The following is a 25,096-nucleotide window of genomic DNA, read 5'->3' as shown; positions in this document are numbered from 1 at the left end:
GTGTAGGACCAATCTTGTTTAAGTAGGGGCCCAATACTGGAGGTTGTTCTCGACTTTGATTTGGCATAGGAGAAGAAATACTTTGGGTTTCTTTCGATTTCATTTATGGCTTTTAGCTCTTCCCGCGATTCCTGACTCCTGTAAGATTCCTTTAGCTTAAGTTCGATGCTTGATATTTCTCTGACCAGTGTCTCCCTAGGCATTTCAGATATATTGACCTCTTTTAGCCGCTCTGTTATTCTTTTCCGTCGCCTGTAAAGGGAGCGCCTGTCTCTTTCTATTTTACATCTACTCCTCCTTTTTCTTAGAGGAATAAGTCTTGTGCTCTTGTGCATACATCGAGTGCCACCGAGTTAATCTGTTCTAGGCATAAGTTGGGGTCTGTGTTGCTTAGCATATCTTCCCAGCTTTTATCGGTTAGGACTTGGTTTACTTGGTCCCACTTTATGTTTTTGTTATTGAAGTTGAATTTGGTGAATGCTCCCTCGTGACTAATCTCATTATGCCGGTCTGGGGCTCCGCGCATACATGTCTGAACCTCAATTATGTTGTGATCTGAGTATATTGTTTTTGATATGGTGACATTTCGTATCAGATCATCATTGTTAGTGAAGATGAGGTCTAGTGTATTCTCCAGTCTAGTAGGCTCTATTATTTGCTGGTTTAAATTGAATTTTGTGCAGAGATTTAAAAGCTCGTGTGAGTGTGAGTTTTCATCAGAGCTGCCTCCTGGTGTTATTACTGCAACAATATTATTTGCTATATTCCTCCATTTCAAGTGCCTTAAGTTGAAATCCCCCAGGAGCAAGATGTTGGGTGTAGGAGCTGGCAGATTTTCCAGACAGTGGTCAATTTTTAACAGCTGTTCCTGGAATTGCTGGGATGTTGCATCCGGAGGCTTGTAGACTACCACAATGACTAGGTTTTGTTTCTCGATCTTTACTGCTAAAACTTCCACTACATCATTTGAGGCATTTAGCAGTTCTGTGCAAACAAGTGACTCTGTAATGTACAGGCCAACCCCCCTCCCCCCTTTTGCCTGTTCACTCTGTCGCATCTGTATAGGTCGTAACCTGGGATCCATATTTCGTTGTCCAAGTGATCCTTTATGTGGGTCTCAGTGAAAGCCACGAACATTGCCTTTGCCTCTGCAAGCAGTCCACAGATGAAAGGTATTTTGTTGTTTGTTGCTGGCTTTAGACCCTGTATATTTGCAAAGAAGAATGTCATCGGACTGGTGGTATTGTTGGTACTGGGGGGGGGATTTTTTTTCCGGCATTAGTATCTGTATCTGTTGGTTTGGAGTGGAGGCCATCGACTGTGGTTCCACTCCAGGAATGATTGGATTTGGTGTACGATTTCTGCCATTTCCTACCAGTTTTTTTTTCCTTCCTGGCACTAAAAAACCTCTCCCTCTTGAGTGGCTGTGGCTACCCAGGTTTTCCCATGGCCTGGATGTTTTGTATCTTTTTGTCCCCTTTAGATGGTGTGCCTGGCAATTTAAGTTATAGCACAGTCTTTCCTGTACTGAAGAGGTATACATTTCAGGGTGAAAAAGCTTACAGGAAGGGAGTCTGCATTTTCCTGTTGTCATATCGGCACGGCATTTTCTAGGGTGGTCATAGTTGCACGTCCCATCTGTTTTTCCAGATTTCCCATGCCTGCAGATACCAAGTGCATAGTATGTGCACAGGCTTGGTTTCCATTTGCCTTGGGTTTCTGTGACTGTATTCCCTGTTGGTGTATGTTTACCTGTCTTATTCCTATCCTCCCTAGCACCAACAATGGAGCTCCCACCAGTTGTTTTTGGTAATATATCCTCACTATTGCTAGTGGAGTCCTCTTGTTTGCTATTTCCTGTGGTATTTCTAGTTTGCAATATTGGTTTTATCTTATTTTTGACTACACTTGTTTCCCCACTACGGCTCCTGTCTCCCATGAGGTCATTTATATGCATTCCTTCCTGCGTATAATTCCCGACTACCTGGACAAAAAGCTTCACCATTCTGTCTCTCCAGCTTCACCATTACTGTCTCCCAGGACAGCACCTCCAGCTTCACCATTACTGTCTACCAGGACAGCACTATCAGCCCCACATTTACTGACTACCAGGACATCACCTCCAGCCTTACAGTTTCTGACTACATGGCCAGCATCAAGGGCAGTACCATTCAGCCCAGACTTTTTATGTTCCCATCTGTTGTAGAATGCTTCCAGGTTGTCTATGAAAGCAGCTTTGATGTTATCCTCTTTGGGAGTTTGTTTTATATTTATTGTTTGTGTTTATAAGGGCGCCTACAACCCCATCCGTTTACAGTCTGCTTTATTGTCCAACGAATCCGTTTGAAACCGGCCAAGGGTTCGACCAGTCGAGGGTTCGGTCCAGTCGAGGGCTCGGAGCCAGTCTGATCTGATCAGTGGGTCACTTATTTAAAACATACTGGTCGGTGATTTGGGCTAACACATGAAGGATCTACTGGAAAATTCTACCCGAGTAATATGTTATTTGATTGATACAAAAGTATAACTTGCGTGTTGAAGAAACCGGTGACTGCTGGAAACTCCTACAGTGACGAACGGTCGAGCCTCAACCCTTGTTTATCAATCGCTGTATCTAGCTTTTCTAGTTTTTCTTTTTGGCCTCCACCACAATAAATGCTATATTATCACTATAGTTGACTGGTGGAAATTTTTGGAGGAGGGACGCTTTTTCTGTAGTAATAATTGCTTCTCCTTGTGTATATTGCGACCGCTGGTAACTACAGGTTATATGAAATACACAGTAACGTCTGGTATTTCAAGAAAAAGAAACTAATGAAAGTCACTCCACTCCACTAAGTACCATTATAATACTGGTTAGTTGCTACTACAACACTGTATTCTGCTATTCACTGGTATCACTAGATTATATGCGAGTACACTAGCAGGCCAGGAAGATTATTAAAAACAGCTGACCTGTGGTAAGTTTCTGGCGACTTCTGGCACCTGCCTCTATAGGCTTATCACTTCATTTACAAATTCACCTGTTTTCAAATGATACTTTAGCCTTTATCATCTATATACTAGGGAGCCACTGTAGTATACACTATAACACTATGTATACACAATGCTATCAGTATACTCAGTTCTAGTTATTATTTCCTTTAGTTTTCCATAATGAATCAGTTGAAATTTGTCCTCATTGAACATCACAATGTTTCCCGTTGCCCATTGGAAAACTAAGTTTGTATCTGCTTGGAGATATACCGTATCCTCAATGGATGACAGTCTCATGCTGATTCTAGTATCGTCTGCAAAGGATGACAGTACTATGGTTTGATTCTCTGTGCACCATTGCTCTTTTTGCTCGATTGGTTAAAACGTTTACGGTGTCCCGTAGGTCGATCACTAGCGCACTCAGCTCCCACACTGAGGTCCGGAGTTCGAATCTCCGGTACGGCTGGAAAACATTAGGACGTGTTTCTATAAGACACCTGCTGTCCATGTTCACCCATCAGTGTAAAATGGGTACCTGGGTGTTAGTCGACTGTGGGTTGAATCCTGGGACAAAACTGACCTAATTTACGCGAAATGCTGTGCATAACAAACAACTTTCTATATAGCAGTATGTCACTGATGTCAGCTACGCCTGTATACCTTGTACATGTAATAATAATAAAGATTATTACACTTATTAAGATCCAGCTGCTCACTTTGCCAGTTATCCCTTTATATTGCATTTTTTGTGCTATTTCACCATGATCACACTTGTCAAAGGCTTTTGCAAAATCTGTGTATACTACATCTGTGTATACTACATCTCTGTATACTACATCTGTTTACCTTCCTGAACATCCAAGATCGTATCATCATGGTCTAGTAGTGAGACGCAGGATCGACCTACTCTAAATTCATGCTGTCCTGGATTGTGCAATAGTTGGGAATCCAAGTGATCTGCGATCATACTTCTTAGGCCTCTTTCAAAGATTTTAATGATGTACGATGTTAAAGCTGTTGAATTATAATTCTTAGCTATTGCTTTGCTGCCACCTTTATGGCACATGAAAGGGCTTCTTGCAGTTCTTAAATGAACACGGAGTTCCACGAGTCTGGGCATAGGGGGTCAGTGCATGAGTGTGTTATTAATACCTTTTTCAAAGTCCAGTGTAGTTAGGGTTTTGTCGGAAATTTGGCATATGTTCATAGTGTTTTGAAGCTCATTCAGGAAAAAAATCATTTGGAATATCGATCGATTAGTGGCTCGCTAAACACAGTCATACTGAGACTTCAGCATCTCACTCATTCCTTTGTTGTCATTTGTGTAAGTTCCATCTTGTCTGAGCAAAGGGCCTGATACAAGATGTGGTTTTTGCCTTGTTTTTTTTGCATATGTAAACAAATATTTTGAATATCCTTCAATTTCACTAATAATTTTTAGCTCCTCCTGTCTCTCCTAAATCCTGTATGAGCTATTTACATCAGGCCCATTATTTTCCACTTCTCTGGTCAGTGTTTTCTTCCGTATTTAAGAAAATCTAGCTCCCTCAAGGAGCTCAAGGATTCTGCGCCTTCTCCTGTAGAGGGAGTGTATCTCGTTCTCCAGGTTACTTCTTCTCTTCCTTTTTCTTAGGGTAATCTACCTTGAACATATATCAACTGCCATAAAGTTGATCCTTCGCCGTAGACACTTCCCAATGACCCCAGTGGGGCAAGCCCGGGAGGATGAGGCAGCACATCTTGTGTACTTAGCTGTCAGGGACTTAGAAACCTTACTCCTAGTCATTTCACGTCACCCCCCTCCCTTCCCGCTGAAGTCGCTGTGAGGCCCAGCTTTGGGCCTCCGTTGCACCGCACACCAGCCGCCGTTAGTGCACACTAACTTTTGGTATGTCATTTGGCCATTACGAAGCCTTCATCGAACAGTTGAAGAATCAGCATGAATTATATAAGTATGTGTGCGTGTGTATGTGTGCTCTATGTGCTCAGTAAGACTCATCTTAGGCTTAAAATGTGACTCATAACAAGCCCCTAAATAATCTAACTTGTGGACCATTGAGGCAATCGCCAGCTGAAGCCAAATCTCTCTGTAGATCTTTGCTGGTTTTCTAAGGATCCTTCGCACACTTATGATAACCTTGTCATCATGAGGTGTTATCTTGCATTTTCTTCCACATCTTCGCCAACACAGAGCTCCACAATCACCAGTGTCATCATCTCTATTGAGAATTCGACCAACAGTTGACTTTGCTAGGCTCAAATTTTCGGTTATCTTTCTGATTCTCAAATTGACATGTTTTCTATAATACTTTCATGCTTCCTGGGTGTAACATCCATCATGAATTTCAGCAGTAATCATGCAATGAATCGGAGAATTTGATGTAACCACATTCACTCGTGCAGCACTCTTGCATGAATAGCCTTACAAAACAACAGTAAATAGAAATTCAATCTATGCAAACTATATGCCTTGGGTATCTGCAGGCATGGAATATCTGGAAAAGCAGGTGGGATGTACTATGACCATCTCAAAAAATACTGCACCCACATGGCAACAGGAGAATGCAACTCTTCTTCCTGCAACTTATTTCACCCGGAAATGTGTCACTCGTAGTCGGAAGATACAGATCACCCAGACCATGGGAAACAAAAGAGGGAAGTCAAAACCTCTCCAGGTTTTGGAGGTTTTTTAGTGCCAGGAAGAAAAAAAAGACTGGCAAGAAATGACAGAAACCTTACACCAACTGAAAACACTTCAGGAGTGGAAGGGCAGTCATTGGCCTCCACTCCACAACATCAGATACTAATGCCAGCAAACAAAGCCCCCTACATTCCATGAATATGACATTTATCATTGCAAACATACAGGGGCTAAAGCCATCAACCAACAATTTACCCTCCACCAAGTGGCTGCTCACAGAGTCAAAGGCGATGTATGCAGCTTTCACAGACCCACATAAAGGATTATTTTGGGTACGAAATACGGATCCGGTGGCCTGGTAGCTAAAGCTCCCACTTCACACATGGAGGGCCCGGGTTCGATTCCCGGCGGGTGGAAACATTTCGACACGTTTCCTTACACCTGTTGTCCTGTTCACCTAGCAGCAAATAGGTTCCTGGGTGTTAGTCGACTGGTGTGGGTTGCATCCTGGGGGACAAAATTAAGGACCCCAATGGAAATAAGTTAGACAGTCCTCGATGATGCACTGACTTTCTTGGGTTATCCTGGGTGGCTAACCCTCCGGGGTTAAAAACCCGAACGAAATCTTATCTTATCTAATCCCAGGATATAACCTATTCAGATGCGTCAGATCAAACAAGCAGCAACTGGGGAGGGAGGAGGTAGCCTATACCTCACAAAGTCGCTCATTTGCTCAGAACTACTGAACACCTCAAATGATGTATTTGAAGTTTTGACAGTAAAGACTGAAAACCAAAACCTTGTCATTGTGGTTATATACAAGCCTCAAGATGCGACTTCCCAGCAATTCCAGGAACAGCTCTCAAAAATTGACCACTGTCTGGAAAATATCTCCCAACTCCTGCCCCAAACATCTTGCTACTAGGAGATTTTAACCTGAGACATCTAAAATGGAGTAGTGTAGCAAGTATTTTAGCAGAAACCACCCCAGGAGGCAGCTCAGATGAAAATTCACACACACGAACTATTAAATCTGTGGAAAATAATATATTTTCCGAAAAATCCAGCGTATTTATGAAAATTAGTGTAATACATTGTATTTAATGAAAATTAATTTGTAAATAAAAAATGGAACCAGCGAGGGGGAGGAGCACTCGAGGAGGAGTCGCCATTGTTTTTGAATGTGATACATGCCCACTAGTGAAATGTGCATAATTTTCATCACTCTAGGGGTTATATTGGGCTTAAAACCTCAAAAATTGGAGCCAAAATTGTTGAATGTGCAGTCTTGCACAACGTGAGCATTAAGCAGATGGACAGGACAGCTCCAGGAACCTCAGGTACATTGTCTAATTATGTTGAGATTCTGGCCAGTTTTCTGTATATATTTAGGCAGGAGTTTGAGTATGATACACAGTAATCTTCAAATTGACAAGTGTTATGTTTATAAATTCTCCTTCTGTTATACAAATGTGTATATGTAATCATTTATTAATTTTAACATACAGTCCACAAATTTATAATAATGCTTACCATAATTCTTGGTAATGTATATTTCATTTGCAATTAATATAGGTCTAGAGCAACTTGTGGATATGACAGTTGTAGGTATCGAAGGGGGACATTTTTTGTGACCTAGGTGTCCCAAAATTCCTACTTGTCTATGTAACTTTGATAAATAATAATTATCTTCGTTAATGTTTACTGGTATGTATCTAATGAGATTCATCCAGGTAAATTTAATTTTCCACAATTAGTAGCCTGTTGGTCCTTGATCGAACTGAGTGTAATAAGTGAAGTCATTAATTAGTGAATTAATTACTTAATAATTATATGTGAAATGACAGGAGGTGGATGTTAGGTCCACAAATTTACTTAATGTGTAGTGGATTATAATTATTACAATACTAAATTTGCTAAGCCAAATTCTGGCTAAGATTTACATTAGTGTATTTGTATAATATTAATTTTGCTAAGCCAAGCCTGGCTAGGATTTATATTAGTGTGTATAATATTAATTTTGCTAAGCCAAATTCTGGCTAGGATTTATATTACTGTATTTGTTCAATATTAATTTTGCTAAGCCAAGTCTGGCAAGGATAAGCCAAGTCTGGCTAAGATTTATATTAATGTGTATTTAAAATTTATATTCTAATTTTCTTACATGTGTAATTGCTAAGCTCAAGTGTAGCTAACATTATATTAATGTATTTTTAAAGTTTATATTATAATTTTCTTACATGTAATTGCTAGCTCAAGTAGCTAGGATTTATTCAAAAGTAAGTTGCAATATTTACCTTTATAATGTGCATAATTAAGTACATAATCAGTGTTATTAATTAAGTTGAATTTAATACATTGCATCATGGGTGAAAATGAGGGGATTAATGTAGAAGACAAACACATGGAATTTAGAGCAAAAAAATCATCATTGCAGGCTAGAAAGGGTCATGTAACCAAGGCATACAATAGATGTTTGGAATAAATGAATCGAGAAACTGTGAATGCTGATGATTTAAAATTGTATTTAGATGCTTTAGGGAATAGATATGATTCATACAAATTATATTATAACAAATATGAAGGAGATTTGTTAGTAAACTGTATAGATGAGACTGAAGTAAATCTTATGATTAACCAGTATTATGAATTAGAAGGAAAGATTCTTGTAAAAGTCAGACCTTGAATAAATTAAAAGGTGTAAACCAGGCAGTTAATCAATCTATTCCAACAAATAAGATGTCTTTGCCAAAACTCCCAGAATTATGTTTACCTGTATTTAATCCTGGAGAAAACTGGGAGGAGATTTGGTCTATTTTTAAAGCAGCTGTGCATGATAGAAGTGACCTAGCCTATGTAACTAAATTATTTTACCTCAAAGGACAGATAAGAGGAGATGCTCATATACTGATACAAGCCATTCCCAATGTAGATGATTCTTACAAAGAAGCAGTTGACTTGTTGAAGGTCACTTATGGTAATACAGAACAAAGTAGTTTGGATCTAGTGAATATCATTGTTAATTTAAAATCTCCAGATCACACTTACAAAGGTTTACAGCAGTTTAGAGTTAAACTGGAGAGCACTCTCAAAATTTTAAGTAATAAATATATTCTGAAGGAATCAGACTGGTTATTGAGCGCCATAGTACAGAAAAAATTCAGCTGTAAAACACTTGAATGACTCTCGAACAAGTATCACAAAGGTTATTTTGGTCTGGAGGAAATAAGACTAGTTCTACAAGAATTAATTGTTCAGTTGCAGACCAGCCAACCAACTCATTTTAAAGATGCAACATATAATAACTCTGAGGTATCTGTCAAGTTTCACAAGGGGAAAAATTATCCCAATGTTAATAATCAAAATTCATTTCCTAAAAAAGAGTTGCATAGGTACATATCAAGTAGCAGGAATCAGAAATAATGATTCTCCACAAGGTAAGAAGAATAAGTACCCTCCTAAGAGTAGCCCAGTTAATAAGAAACAAGTCAAAGAAAAGATTGTCTTTTCTGCAAGGGTGCTCATTTTTCTAAGAATTGCAATGCATACAATTCATGGAATGATAAAATTGAAAGATTGGAGGAACTTGACAGATGTATCAGATGTCTAGATAATCACAATGTAAAGGATTGCATTGCCAAATTAAACAATTGTTATCAGTGTCACAAAGGAAGACACCATATAGTCATGTGTAAGGGTCTTTATGATAATGTTGATAATAATGATAATGTTGACAATCCTGACACAACAGTAGCTAATGTAAAAATTGCTGCTAATGTTAATAATGATGGTTTAGCTGAAGTAGCCTTACCTGTGTTACAGGTAAAAATTGACGATAAAAGGCATAAATCAAAAAATGTAACTGCATTATTGGACCAGGGATCCCAGCGTACTTCCATAAAACGTAAATGTCTTGATGGTATGAAAGTACAGATAGGAGATTCTACAACTCTAAAATTATCTGGTTTTCTCTCAGATAAAAGGGCTCAATTGTATGACACTGTTTATGTAACTGTCAGGTTGGGCAATGAGAAAAAAACGTGTTAATGCAGTAACTGTAGATAGACTTCCAGAGAAAATATCTACAGTAGGGCTTAGTAAAGCTACAGAAAGACTCTCACATAATGTAAATTTAGCACCTTCTGGTGTAAGTGATGATTCTGTAGGCCCAATAAATATTTTGATAGGTAGTGACTATTATGCCTCCTTTGTAAAGGGTATGGTAAAGAAATGTGGTGCCACCCTTTTGAAGACTGCAGGAGGCCATGTAATGTATGGTAGGATTCCTCGTAATAATAATTCATGACTAGAGGAAACTACAAACACAATAACTGTGTGTTTTACTCATGAAATCGTACCCCAGTATAATTCTTCCATAGAGGATGGTGTTGAGCCAGTGCATAAATTGTGGGAATTAGACAGCATTGGAATAAATGTAAATGAAGAAAGTCCAGACGATTCTTTTACTCAGGAACAATATCTGAGAGATGTAAAATTTTAATCTGGACAATACTGTGTGCGACTTCCATGGAGACTGAACCATCCAGAATTGCCCACTAATTACAGAATGGCATATGGACAATTAAAGGCTCAGCTCCGCGAACTGAGTAAGACACCGGAATTGATGACTACCTATAATGATATAATTACTGAACAATTAATTAATAAATTTATAGAAGAGGTACCTCCTGAGCAAGCCAAAATTTATGGTCACTATCTGCCACATCACAGAGTGAAGAAGGATTCTAAGACCACTCCTCTGAGGATTGTGCTTAATTGTAGTAGTGCCAGAAGTAACAAAAATGTACCTAGTTTAAATGACTGATGACAGGTCCGTCGTTGACAGAAAAATTAGGAGATATCTTATTAAATTTCAGGGTGAAGAATTATGTCTTTATGGCTGACATAAGTAAAGCTTTCCTAAAAGTGGGTTTACAAGAGGCTGATCGGGACTGTACCCACTTTTTATGGCCTGAGAATCCTAGTGACTCACTTAGCCCTCTGAAAACCTATCACTTTAGGAGCATATTATTTGGTGCTACATCCAGTCCGTTCCTACTTCAAGCGACGATAAATGCACACCTTAAACGTACGGGAAGTCCATTGAGTAAATTAATGAGCAAACAATTTTATGTGGACAATTTCCTGGGTGTGACGTCAACTGAAGAGGAACTGTTAATGACTTATGGAGAGGCTAATAAAATAATTCGTCCAAATTAAAGGACAAAATAAGTGAAGATTACCCTGGAGATGAAGTGCCAAAATGTAGTAATGTATTGGGATTAACTTGGGATACTGAGAGAGATTTGTTAATGTTAAAAACCTAATGATTGCAGTATGCCCAATAAATTAACTAAGAGAGTTTTGCTTGCTGAAGTTTCCAAATGTTTTGATCCACTAGGTTTAGTGTCACCCCTTACTATAAGAGGGAAATTATTAATACAGGAAGCATGGAAACTTAAATGTGCTTGGGATGAAACTCTGCCTGAGGAATTCATTAACAGGTGGGATGAATTAATTGGTGATTATGAAAAAATTCCAATGTTGAAGTTCCCATGCCAGGTGGCCAGTCCAGATGGGAAAAATATACTCCACATTTTTTGTGATGCTTCAAAATTGGCATTTGGAGCAGTTGCTTATCTTCAATGTAATAGTGTTATTTCTCTTATGTCTAAGGCTAAAGTGTCTCCAATTAAATCACGTACCTTAGCTCAGTTGGAATTAACAGCCATTTATGTAGGTGTCAAATTAGCTAATTATATAAGAAATAAGTTGCAGGAGATAAATATTAGCGACACTGTAATTTGGTCTGATAATGAGGTATCCTTACAATGGATTCGTAATGGAAACAGTAAAATTGTGTACGTACAAAACAGAGTCGCTGAAATTAATCAGATGCAAGAGAAGTATAATAGTTTGGGTCAGCATATGTTAACATTTAATCATATACCTGGTGAGGAGAATCCAGCTGATTTCTTGTCTCGAGGTTTACCTTATGCTAAATATGTAAATGCTGTATCATGGTTTAAAGAACCAAGCTGGTTGGCAAATAAAGCTAATTGGCCTGTACAAAAGGCGTATACTGCTCCTGTATAAATTACTGTGACCACCACGCCAATAGTTTGTCCTTCCTTAGCCATTGATATAGTAAATAGGTATTCTTTACACAAACGAATCAATGTAACTAATTTGGTGCTTAAATTTTTAAACAAGATGAATATCTCATATAAGTTTTCACATCCTCTTGAATATTGGATAAAGAGGGTACAGGAAGAAATCTATGGAAATGAGATTAAAATTGATGGAAAGAAAAATTATGAAAGGTTCTATAATAGAGAAACTGGGGCTGTATTTAGAGAACAATGTAATTAGGTGCAGACGTAGGTTACAAAATGCTGAATTGGATGATTATGCTGAACACCCTATCTTACTGTCCAAAACTCCTCATCTAACAAATTTAATTATTTTAAATGCCCATAAAAATGTAATGCATGGTAGGGAACAAGATACCTTAAATTGTATTTGGGAAACTTTCTGGATTCCACAAGGACGGCAAAGTGTAAAAAGGGTGATTAAATCTTGTGTAATATGTCGCCTTGTCGATGCCAGATCCTATATGTACCCAGGTCCTCCACCATTGCCAAAGGAGCGTGTACAATTAGTGAAACCAATTGATGTAACAGGTGTAGACTATAGTGGTCCAATCATTTTAACAGGTACTTCAGATGGTGTTCCACTGAAAGTGTATGTATGCTTGTTCACTTGTACTGCTACTAGGGCAGTTCATTTAGAAGTGGCTCAGGACTTGTCTGCAGAACAGTTTATACAGCTGTTTCGAAAATTTGCAGCTATGAGATCCTGTCCGAGATTGACGATTTCGGATAATGCCACAAATTTTGTAGCGGGTGCTCAACATTTGATAGAGTTAAATAATAGTAACGATGTTCGATCTCTGTTAACCCAACGAGGGTGTACCTGGAAATTGATTACTCCTAGAGCCCTGTTGAGAATTTTGGCCTTACCTGCTGTGTTTATTATAACTATATATAATGAACACTTAGCTGATAAATGACAGCAAATCGTCTACACAGCCGCCCCTGCAGACGAGGTCTAGAAGCTGTCGAAACCATCACAACATTGGGCTGTCAAGAGATACAATTTGTAAGTATAAATTACCCCTAGGGGGTGTTATGTCAGCATATTTCATTCGATGATGGCTGACGAAATACCTACTTGTTTGGACTCAAAAGTCCACACCTTACTGCCGATTATAGGTTGATTACAAACTCCTTGTGACTCAAGAATTGCGCAATCCCCCGATCTACAAGAAATTCGTAACATACCTTGCTCTTTGTAACGTGAGCTATGGTGTTCTCAACACCTTCGACAGGTATCGGTGACTTGATAGAAGCTGAAGTGTCCTTGGATGTCCACGTCTTCCATTGTCTAGGAAACGCACACTGGTACACTATGTTCCACAAGATTTGTCTTTATTGTTCACAATGTATCACAAGAGAAGCTGATCACACTTCTCTTATGTTTATCGTGTTTTGTGAGACACTTTGTCCACACTAACGCACAGATCAGTGTTCTTTGTTGGTTATCCTGGCGTCAGTGTCACTCGTAGTAGAGTCAAAGTTAGTCTGGCGTCGCCACACCGCCCCAAGCCGTCACTGCCCTAGCACAAAAAAAAAAAAACGCTTACCTAGTACCTTGCATCCTTGTCACCTCCTCGATGAAGCAAAGCAGAATGTTTGTTTCTTGCTGTCTTAAGCATAGACAACAATGTACACTATTTTTACTATGGTAATAAAGTGGGAGCAGGATTTTCCTTAATTGTCCTGCTAAGTAAGAGATGTACTGTCTCTTATAAAAATACACTTTGCAACACTGCTGCAAGGAGCAGAGGTCACTTGACTACGTGGCATAGCATCTGTGATCAATTACTCACTCTAGCAGTAAACAAGATGCTCGCCCCTTCTGAGGGCTTGGGCACTCAGGGCTGAAAGGGCTGAAGGGGCTGAAAGGGCTGAAGGGGGCTGATACCCCCCTCCTGGAGAAAATTTCTCCACACTGGGGGGCGGCAGAGGTTCGCTGCAGGTGAACTATTCATCACTTAACATTAATTTAATTTTCTCACTCGCCACCACTGCTGCTTGTCTTTTCTGAACAGCTTTAGTCTGTGTGGTTTCTGGAGAATCACTAATTTTGTTTTCAACACTGTGTAATTCTAACGGCACTTGTTTATTTATTGTCCGCTTATTCACTACACCTTTGCTCAAAACATCAACTGTCCTGATGATTCCATTTGCAGGATATATGGTCACAATTTTTCCAAGTGGCCATTGGGACCTCGGACCATCATTGTCGATAATCACTATGTCACCAGGTCTTAAGGACTTATGATTTTCAGGAACACCAGCTCCATAGAAGTGTTCTCTCAATGAGGTGAGATAGTCTTCTCGCCAAATTTTCTCCCAACGTTCAATCACTTTATTAAGGTGTTTGAATTTACGTCTGAGTTGCTCAGGTTCGAAATAAGTAGGATCCTCTATGATTTCTTTATCATTCATGGGAGGAACAGGTTCGAGCCTTCTGCCATGGAGTAAATGAGATGGACTTAACACTTCTAAATTGTCCAGATCATTGGTAACATAAGTTAGAGGTCTGTTGTTGACTCTGTTTTCTATTTCAGTCACAACTGTACGGAATTCTTCTAAGTCTATTCTCTGACGATGAAGAGTCTTCCTTAAACAACGTTTTACAATGCCGATCATTCTTTCATAAAATCCGCCGTGCCATGGAGATTTAGGAGGAATGTATCTCCAACGACATCTGCGTTGATTCAGCATCTGTTGTACTTCTGGTTGATCAAAGATCTTGCTTATATAAGCAGCACCAGCAACAAAGTTCGTTGCATTATCTGAAATCATCAGTCTGGGACATGCCCTTCTGGCTGCAAACCTTATGAATAATTTGATAAAAGTTTCAGCAGACATGTCAGTGGCTACTTCTAGATGTACTGCTCTAGTTGTAGCACAAGTGAATAAACAGATGTACACCTTGATGGGAACTTTGTCAACTGTTTTGGTTAAAATTATTGGTCCAGTGTAATCTACACCTGTCACCTCAAATGGAGTGACACGACAAACTCTTTCAGAGGGATATGGAGGTGGACCTGGATACTGACATACTCGCATATCGTAGTGACGACAAGTAATACAGTCCTTTATTTGTTTTTTTCACACTTTGTCGACCTTGAGGTATCCAGTAGGATTGTCGTATATGACAAAGTGTGTCAGCTACCCCACCATGTAACACGTTACTGTGGGCGTTTTGCACAATCAGTTTTGTTAGCCAATGATTCTTGGGGATCAATATTGGATGTATGGCTTCTTTATGTAGTGAAGAATTATGAATTCTTCCTCGACATCTTATAATCTTTTCTGAGTCGAGATAAAGTCCTAAAGAATTAATCATGGCAGGTTTCTTTGGGGATTTATCTTGTGTTTCTAGAAATTTATATTCTGTAGAGAAAACATCTTTCTGTATTAGTTTCACCCAGTATTTAATGGGTTCAAGACATTCATAATCAGGTTTTATTCCTTTAATGAATTTAAAGACAAGAGCTGTAACTCTTAAGAGTTTACCCAAAGATGAGTATTTAGATCCATCAATGACTATTTCTGTTGTGTCTGCAGTATTTACACAACTTATTTCTGCTGTGTTCAAGCAGACTGTTTCTTCTGGCATAATGTGAGCTTTTTGCTGAGGCCAGTTATTTTCACCAGAGAGCCAGTTCGGTCCTTGGAGCCATAATTTATTATCCACAAATTTCTTGAGTGGGACACCACGTGACAACATGTCAGCTGGATTCTCATGGGTAGAGACGTGAAGAAAGAGATAATCTCTCTGCATCTCTTTTATTTCTGCTACTCTGTTCTGTACATAGACCAACTTACTCTTATTATTTCTTAACCACTGGAGAACTGCTTCATTATCACTCCAGATCACGGTTTTCTCAATAGTGAGATGATCAAGTACTTTGTTGAGAGAGACAGCTAATTTTGTACCTACATAGAGTGTTGTCAGTTCCAATTGTGGTACTGTTCTGACCTTCAAGGGTGCTACCCTGGCCTTTGAAGTAATTAGTGTACTTCCTTCAGCATTACTCATGTAAGCTACAGCGCCATAACCTCTGGTTGACGCATCACAGAACACATGTAATGTGTAATTGTTTCCCTCTTGACCTATTTGTCTGGGAAATTTAATTTGATAAAGTTGCTTAAACTCCCTGGATATTTCATCCCATGCTTGACTCATTTCTAGAGGCAAGTTCTCATCCCATCCAATTTTGAGTTTCCATGCATCTTGCATAAGCATTTTACCCTTTATGGTAATTGGTGAGACGAGTCCTAGAGGATCAAAACATTGTGATACCTCTGACAGTAAACTACGTTTAGTGAGTGTACTGCATGATTTATTGTTTATCTTTTTGAGACTCAGAGTATCTTCCTGTGTGTTCCAATTAAGTCCCAGCATATTGTTGCAATCAGGAATTTCAGTTTCAGGGAAATCTTCTTTGATAAGTTCCCTTAATTGCTTTGAATTTGTATTCCACATCCTTAGAGGCATATTTGCTTCTTTCATCTCCTTGTTAGCTTCTCTGTATAAGGATTTCAAATCCTCCTCTTTATTCACAGTACCTTGAAGATTGTCCACATAGAAACTTTTCTTTAAGATTTCTTTGAAGGGACTTTCAGATTTCTTCAAATGTGTATTTAGAGTAGCTTCTAGTAAGAATGGAGAGGATGTTGCACCAAATAATACTGATTTGAAACGATAAGTTTTCACAGGACTTTGAGGATCATGTGGATTTTCAGGCCACAAGAATCGAGTATAATCTCTATCTATTTCTTGTAGTCCTACTCTTAAGAAAGCTTTGGAAATATCAGCCGTGTAGGCATATGGGTTTGTGCGAAATTTCATAAGCACGTCTCCAAGCTTCTCAGTTAGTGAGGGTCCGGTCATCAGACAGTCATTAAGACTTGCTACATCTTTATTTGCACGTGCGCTTCAATTATATACAACACGTAGTGGAGTGGTTTCAGAATCTTTTCTGACTCCATGGTGCGGGAGATAATGAGCTTCTGTCTTCAACTTATCTTCCACTATTTCCTCAATGAATTTATTGTCCAACTGTTCTTGTATGATATTATCATAAACAGTCAGTAACTCTGGATTCTTCCTGAGCTCATGTATTTGTGCTTTCATCTGTCCGAAAGCCATGCGATAATTGCTAGGCAGATGTGGTGGATTTAATTTCCATGGTAACCTAACCCAATACTGTCCATCTTTATATTTGACAGTGTCCAAATATTGGTTATAAGTCTGAGACTCTTGTGGGCTTGGTTTATTTACATCAATACATATCGCATCTAAATCCCACAACTTATCAACTGGTTCATTCATTTCTTCCAGTAATGATAATTTTTGCTGTGGTACATGATCAGCGGTTATTCTCGTAACTAGTACATTTTCCACTGAATCAATATCAGCTTCTTTCCCACTTTGAGAGGGAATGGGACCACATATCATGTGGCCTCCTGCTGTTTTCAGCAAGTGAACATCATGTTTACTTACTATATTTTGCACAAAACAGTGATAATAATCACTTCCAATGATTAAATCAATTGGACTAATTGTGTCCGTCTGTATGTCAGGACAGGCTAACTTGACCTTAGCTGCTTTCAGTGCTGCAACTGTTTCTTTTAATCCCTGGATCTGCACAGACTTAGGCAAATCATCTACTACCACAGCTTCTACTGTCTTTTTCCTGTTTCCTAGACCAACAGTGATTCTGGCTAGGTCATATGTCTGTTTACCAGAATTCTGGAAAAAACCAGCTATATCTAACTGTATTTTGGCATAGGGTTGTTTATTCAGTTTCTGCAACACTGATCTTCTTATGAAGGACCTTTGTGAGCCTTGATCAAATAGTGTTAGCACATTGGTTTTGTGTAATTTATTAGATAACTCAACTCGAGCTATCGGGAGAGCAGTTGCTTTAAACTTATCTCTCACATTTAATGCTGTTGCTTGTTGACTTCCTGATTCTGTGGAAGTCTGCTGCTGTTCAGCAAAAGTATTTGGGCATAATGCTGTATGATGCATACCCTTGCATTTAAAACACTTCTTCAGTGAGCATTTTCCTCCCTTGTGTTCACCTAAACACTTGATGCATCTTTTCAGCTGATGAACACGTTGTTTACGTGCCTCCATTGATGTGTATTGACTACAATACTGTGCCCAGTGTGTTCCGTCACAAAGTACACATTTTGGAGTACGTTTATGTGTGACAGTTTGTTTACTGTCTGTTGTATTCACAGCTTGATAAATGCCTATATGGGATTTCCCATTATGTGGTTTAGTGGGAGTAGTTATACTCTTTATATACTGAGTTGAAGGTTTATTATCCACTGGATTTGTGGATTTTTCATCTTGTCTCGTTGCTTGCATGCATGAAACTATTGTTTGTAAACCATTGCTAATTTCCTCACAAGTGAAATAGCGTTTATTGAACATAATATTTAATCGTTCAATAGTTTGTGGTGACAACTTATCTTGTACAATACCACTGATAAACCAATCACATTGTCTTAGGTCTTATTTAGCATCTAGAGATCTGAGACTATTGTCTAATGTAATTCTAAATGCCTGTAAGTCTGAAAAACAATGTTTGGGTGGCTTCAAGCTTGATATTAAGACTGCATGTCTAACTCTAGCCTTGTCAGCATCGAAGTAATTGTCTGCTAAGACACGTAAGGCTATTTGATAATTGCCTTTGACCACCGGAAATGACTTAATCAGTTTATAGGGTTCTCCCTTCACAAGACATTTAAGGTAATTGAACTTAGCAATCTCATCTATGTCAGTTCGTGAATTTACTATGGATTGAAAACCACTAATGAATTCTTCATAATTATGACCTTGGAAAATAGGTAATGACAATGTAGGTAAGCTTGGTAATGGGACACTTGTTGTTGTTACAGGTGTAACAGGTGGTTGCCCACTAGTTATAGTAGGTCTCTGTGACAGAGTTTTACGGCAGATAGCCTGTACTCCTGTCCACCTTAATTGTTGATCACTAAAAGTATCCAAAACATTTTTAATTTCATCCTCAGATGGATCTGATTCAAGAAATTTATTTTCATAATGTGTATAGTCTGAATTAATTATTTTCATGCGTTGTGTAAATAATTCAAACTTGACATCAAGATCATCAAAATCTATGTTTGTATCTTGAGTTAATCCTATACAGACTGAAATTAGATTTTCTAATTGTGTAATCTTAGTCTGTAAAGACTGAAACTGAGTTTTCAAACAAGCCATTTTAATGGTATACTGAAAATTCTAGCACCACACTTAGAGTGTTTAAAAAACACTGTACTGCTATAAACAGCTGAGTTTTTGTTATGCTTAAGTCAGCAATAATCGAGTCAGACACTACTGACCCTCTAAGCTTAACCTCAGGGTCAATGACCATGAAGGGTACAGGGTACATGTGTCTGGTGTTTATGGCTTGTTTGCTGTGTCAGCCTGACCATGATGATTAATCGTAAATAACGATGTTATACACTTCATTCACTATACACTATAAATGTCACTGTATAACTGTAATCACACGTGAATATTACTTACACATATATAAATTTTACTGTTAATATATATTTGAAAGCTTACACTTTATATATAAGTTCCTTTAATATAACAGGTAGATCTATAAGAAACAAACTTTAACACAATCTTGTCTCTTAATTTCTGTCTATAAACATTATAAACACTGTGTATATATATACACTCAGACAAACAACATCACTTGGTGGTGTTGTCTTAATCAGCAATTTCTCCAGATTGGAGCAGTGGGTGCAGGATGTGGGTGAGTCACCCAGCTTCCGTTTTCTTTGGGTGTCCGCTGGGTGAGCGCCCGTTTTCTTTTGGGTGAATGCTGGGTGAGCGCCCGTTTTCTTTTGGCTGCCCATTCTCTGTGATTGAGTCTGGAGGGACTCATTTATACTGATTTATATTGTAAAACACTAGTTTTACAGCTTTTTTCGAAGGACCTTGGCTCATAGGTTATTTGTACACTGTAGTACAACATATTTGGACCACAGTGTGGTCTTTATCCGGTTCGAGCACGACCAAATTCTGTTGAGAATTTTGGCCCTACCTGCTGTGTTTATTATAACTATATATAATGAACACTTAGCTGATAAATGACAGCAAATCGTCTACACAGCCGCCCCTGCAGATGAGGTCTAGAAGCTGTCGAAACCATCACAACATTGGGCTGTCAAGAGATACAATTTGTAAGTATAAATTACCCTAGGGGGTGTTATGTCAGCATATTTCATTCGATGATGGCTGAAGAAATACCTACTTGTTTGGACTCAAAAGTCCACACCTTACTGCCGATTATAGGTTGATTACAAACTCCTTGTGACTCAAGAATTGCGCAATCCCCCGATCTACAAGAAATTCGTAACATACCTTGCTCTTTGTAACGTGAGCTATGGTGTTCTCAACACCTTCGACAGGTATCGGTGACTTGATAGAAGCTGAAGTGTCCTTGGATGTCCACATCTTCCATTGTCTAGGAAACGCACACTGGTACACTATGTTCCACAAGATTTGTCTTTATTGTTCACAATGTATCACAAGAGAAGCTGATCACACTTCTCTTATGTTTATCGTGTTTTGTGAGACACTTTGTCCACACTAACGCACAGATCAGTGTTCTTTGTTGGTTATCCTGGCGTCAGTGTCACTCGTAGTAGAGTCAAAGTTAGTCTGGCATCGCCACACCGCCCCAAGCCGTCACTGCCCTAGCACAAAAAAAAAAAAAAAACGTTGACCTAGTACCTTGCATCCTTGTCACCTCCACGATGAAGCAAAGCAGAATGTTTGTTTCTTGCTGTCTTAAGCATAGACAACAATGTACACTATTTTTACTATGGTAATAAAGTGGGAGCAGGATTTTCCTTAATTGTCCTGCTAAGTAAGAGATGTACTGTCTCTTATAAAAATACACTTTGCAACACCGCTGCAAGGAGCAGAGGTCACTTGACTACGTGGCATAGCATCTGTGATCAATTACTCACTCTAGCAGTAAACAAGACGCTCGCCCCTTCTGAGGGCTTGGGCACTCAGGGCTGAAAGGGCTGAAGGGGGCTGATACCCCCCTCCTGGAGAAAATTTCTCCACAAGCCCCTTGGCAGGGGGGGGGGCTGTATGAAAGACTGATAGGCACAGTGAAGAGGTGTCTCCATAGAGTACCTGGAGTTTACCTGGAGAGAGTTCCGGGGGTCAACACCCCAGTGGCCCGGTCTGTGACCAGGCCTCCTGGTGGATCAGAGCCTGATCAACCAGGCTGTTGCTGCTGACTGCACACAAACCAACGTACGAGCCACAGCCCGGCTGGTCAGGAACCGACTTTAGGTGCTTGTCCAGTGCCAGCTTGAAGACTGCCAGGGGTCTGTTGGTAATCCCCCTTATGTATGCTGGGAGGCAGTTGAACAGTCTCGGGCCACTGACACTTATTGTATGGTCTCTTAACGTGCTAGTGACACCCCTGCTTTTCATTGGGGGGATGTTGCATCGTCTGCCAAGTCTTTTGCTTTCGTAGTGAATGATTTTCGTGTGCAAGTTCGGTACTAGTCCCTCTAGGATTTTCCAGGTGTAAATAATCATGTATCTCTCCCGCCTGCATTCCAGGGAATACAGTTTTAGGAACCTCAAGCGCTCCCAGTAATTGAGGTGTTTTATCTCCGTTATGCGCGCCGTGAAGGTTCTCTGTACATTTTCTAGGTCAGCAATTTCACCTGCGTTGAAAGATGCTGTTAGTGTGCAGCAATATTCCAGCCTAGATAGAACAAGTGACCTGAAGAGTGTCATCATGGGCTTGGCCTCCCTAGTTTTGAAGGTTCTCATTATCCATCCTGTCATTTTTCTAGCAGATGCGATTGATACAATGTTATGGTCCTTGAAGGTGAGATCCTCCGACATGATCACTCCCAGGTCTTTGATGTTGGTGTTTCGCTCTATTTTTGGCCAGAATTTGTTTTGTACTCTGGTGAAGATTTAATTTCCTCGTGTTTATCATATCTGAGTAATTGAAATTTCTCATCGTTGAACTTCATATTGTTTTCTACAGCCCACTGAAAGATTCGGTTGATGTCCGCCTGGAGCCTTGCAGTGTCTGCAATGGAAGACACTGTCATGCAGATTCGGGTGTCATCTGCAAAGGAAGACACGGTGCTGTGGCTGACATCCTTGTCTATGTCGGATATGAGGATGAGGAACAAGATGGGAGTGAGTACTGTGCCTTGTGGAACAGAGCTTTTCACCGTAGCTGCCTCGGACTTTACTCTGTTGACGACTACGCTCTGTGTTCTGTTAGTGAGGAAATTATAGATCCATCGACCGACTTTTCCTGTTATTCCTTTAGCACGCATTTTGTGCGCTATTACGCCATGGTCACACTTGTCGAAGGCTTTTGCAAAGTCTGTATATATTACATCTGCATTCTTTTTATCTTCTAGTGCATTTAGGACCTTGTCGTAGTGATCCAATAGTTAAGACAGACAGGAGCGACCTGTTCTAAACCTATGTTGCCCTGGGTTGTGTAACTGATGGGTTTCTAGATGGGTGGTGATCTTGCTTCTTAGGACCCTTTCAAAGATTTTTATGATATGGGATGTTAGTGCTATCGGTCTGTAGTTCTATGCTGTTGCTTTACTGCCCCTTTTGTGGAGTGGGGCTATGTCTGTTGTTTTTAGTAACTGTGGGACGACCCCCGTGTCCATGCTCCCTCTCCATAGGATGGAAAAGGCTCGTGATAGGGGCTTCTTGCAGTTCTTGATGAACAGGGAGTTCCATGAGTCTGGCCCTGGGGCAGAGTGCATGGGCATGTCATTTATCGCCTGTTCGAAGTCATTTGGCGTCAGGATAACATCGGATAGGCTTGTGTTAACCAAATTTTGTGGCTCTCTCATAAAAAATTCATTTTGATCTTCGACTCTCGTCTGGTTAGCGGCTTGGTAAAAACCGAGTCATATTGGGACTTGAGTAGCTCACTCATTTCCTTGCTGTCATCTGTGTAGGACCCATCTTGTTTAAGTAGGGGCCCAATACTGGACGTTGTTCTCGACTTTGATTTGGCATAGGAGAAGAAATACTTTGGGTTTCTTTTGATTTCATTTATGGCTTTTAGTTCTTCCCGCGATTCCTGACTCCTAAGGATTCTTTTAGCTTAAGTTCGATGCTTGCTATTTCTCTGACCAGTGTCTCCCTACGCATTACAGATATATTGACCTCTTTTAGCCTCTCTGTTATTTTTTTCCGTCGCCTGTAAAGGGAGCGCCTGTCTCTTTCTATTTTACATCTACTCCTCCTTGTGCATACATCGAGTGCCACCAAGGTAATCTGTTCTAGGCGTAAGTTGGGGTCTGTGTTGCTTAGTATATCTTCCCAGCTTATATCGGTTAGGACTTGGTTTACTTGGACCCACTTTATGTTTTTGTTATTGAAGTTGAATTTGGTGAATGCTCCCTCATGACTAGTCTCATTATGTCGGTCTGGGGCTCGACGCATACATGTTTGAACCTCAATTATGTTGTGATCTGAGTATATTGTTTTTGATATGGTGACATTTCTTATCAGATCATCATTGTTAGTGAAGATGAGGTCTAGTGTATTCTCCAGTCTAGTAGGCTCTATTATTTGCTGGTTTAAATTGAATTTTGTGCAGAGATTTAAAAGCTCGTGTGAGTGTGAGTTTTCATCAGAGCTGCCTCCTGGTGTTATTACTGCAACAATATTATTTGCTATATTCCTCCATTTTAGGTGCCTTAAGTTGAAATCCCCCAGGAGCAAGATGTTGGGTGCAGGAGCTGGAAGATTTTCCAGACAGTGGTCAATTTTTAACAGCTGTTCCTGGAATTGCTGGGATGTTGCATCCGGAGGCTTGTAGACTACCACAATGACTAGGTTTTGGTTCTCGACCTTTACTGCTAAAACTTCCACTACATCATTTGAGGCATTTAGTAGTTCTGTGCAAACAAGTGACACCTGAAGAGAATTAATTTGGAGGAATTTCATGCGGTGTTGGTGGAGGTGGAGAATCGTACAAATAATAGGCCTCTCTTGTACGTGAGTGATACACCTGATGCAGATGTATTAACAGCTTCTCACCTAATATGTGGAAGGAAATTGGAAGCTGCCCCTGTCTATAGAAGAAAGTGATGAGGATTACGATGTTGCGGCAGTGTTGTGTGATAAATTTAAAATGTTCAATAAAGTAATTCATCACTGATCTAATGTGTGGCATAAGGAATATCTTCTTACACTACGTGAACACTTTTATGGTGCAACATAGGCAGTAAATCGACAGAACATTCAACCAGGTGACATTGTGTTAATTGATACTGAACAACATCGAACATTGTGGCCTCTGAGCAAAGGTGTTGTCCGGAATGTCAAAGTGTTGTGTTGTGGCCAGGAAAGTTTACACACAATTGATAAACTGATTCCCTTGGAATTAAATGGTATTCAATCAAACATAAATGAAAATCTAAGGGGAAGTGACACGAGTGATATTGAAGGTAACACTGACCAATTGATGCATGAAGATAAAATTGTAGTAAGACCTACTAGGAGAACAGCCACTCAAGCCAGAACCAGCTGGCATCATCTCCTAAAGGAAGGAGTAATTTGAGTTGTTTAGCAGCAAACTCCGGCCAGCCGCAGTGTGGAAAATAATGTATTTTCTGGAAAATAAAATGTATTTTTTATGAAAACTAGTGTAATACATCATATTTAATAAAAAATAATTTGTAAATAAAAAATGGAACCAGCGAGGGGGAGGAGCACTCGAGGAGGAGTCGACACTAGTGAAATGTGCATAATTTTCATCACTCTAGGGGCTATATTGGGCTTAAAACCTCTCAAATAGGAGCAAAAATTGTTGAATGTGCAGTCCTGCATAATGTGAGCATTAAGCAGATGGACAGGACAGCTCCAGGAACCTCAGATAAGTTGTCTATGTTGAGATTCTGGCCAGTTTTCTTTATATAGTTAGGCAGGAGTTTGAGTATGATACACAGTAATCTCCAGACAAATTGGTGAGTGTTATGATTATAAATTCTCCTTCTGTTATATAAATGTGTATATGTAATCATTTATTAATTTTAACATACAGTCCACAAATTTATAATAATGTTTACCATAATTCTTAGTAATGTATATTTCATTTGCAATTAATATAGGTCTAGAGCAACTTGTGGATATGACAGTTGTAGGTATCGAAGGGGGACATTTTTTGTGACCTAGGTGTCCCAAAATTCCTACTTGTCTATGTAACTTTGATAAATAATAATTATCTTTGTTAACATTTACTGGTATGTATCTAATGAGATACAT

This window comes from Cherax quadricarinatus, chromosome 76 (assembly GCF_038502225.1).
Source record: "Cherax quadricarinatus isolate ZL_2023a chromosome 76, ASM3850222v1, whole genome shotgun sequence".
NCBI classification, from domain to species: Eukaryota; Metazoa; Arthropoda; class Malacostraca; order Decapoda; family Parastacidae; genus Cherax; species Cherax quadricarinatus.
This window is presented reverse-complemented; position numbering follows the sequence as displayed.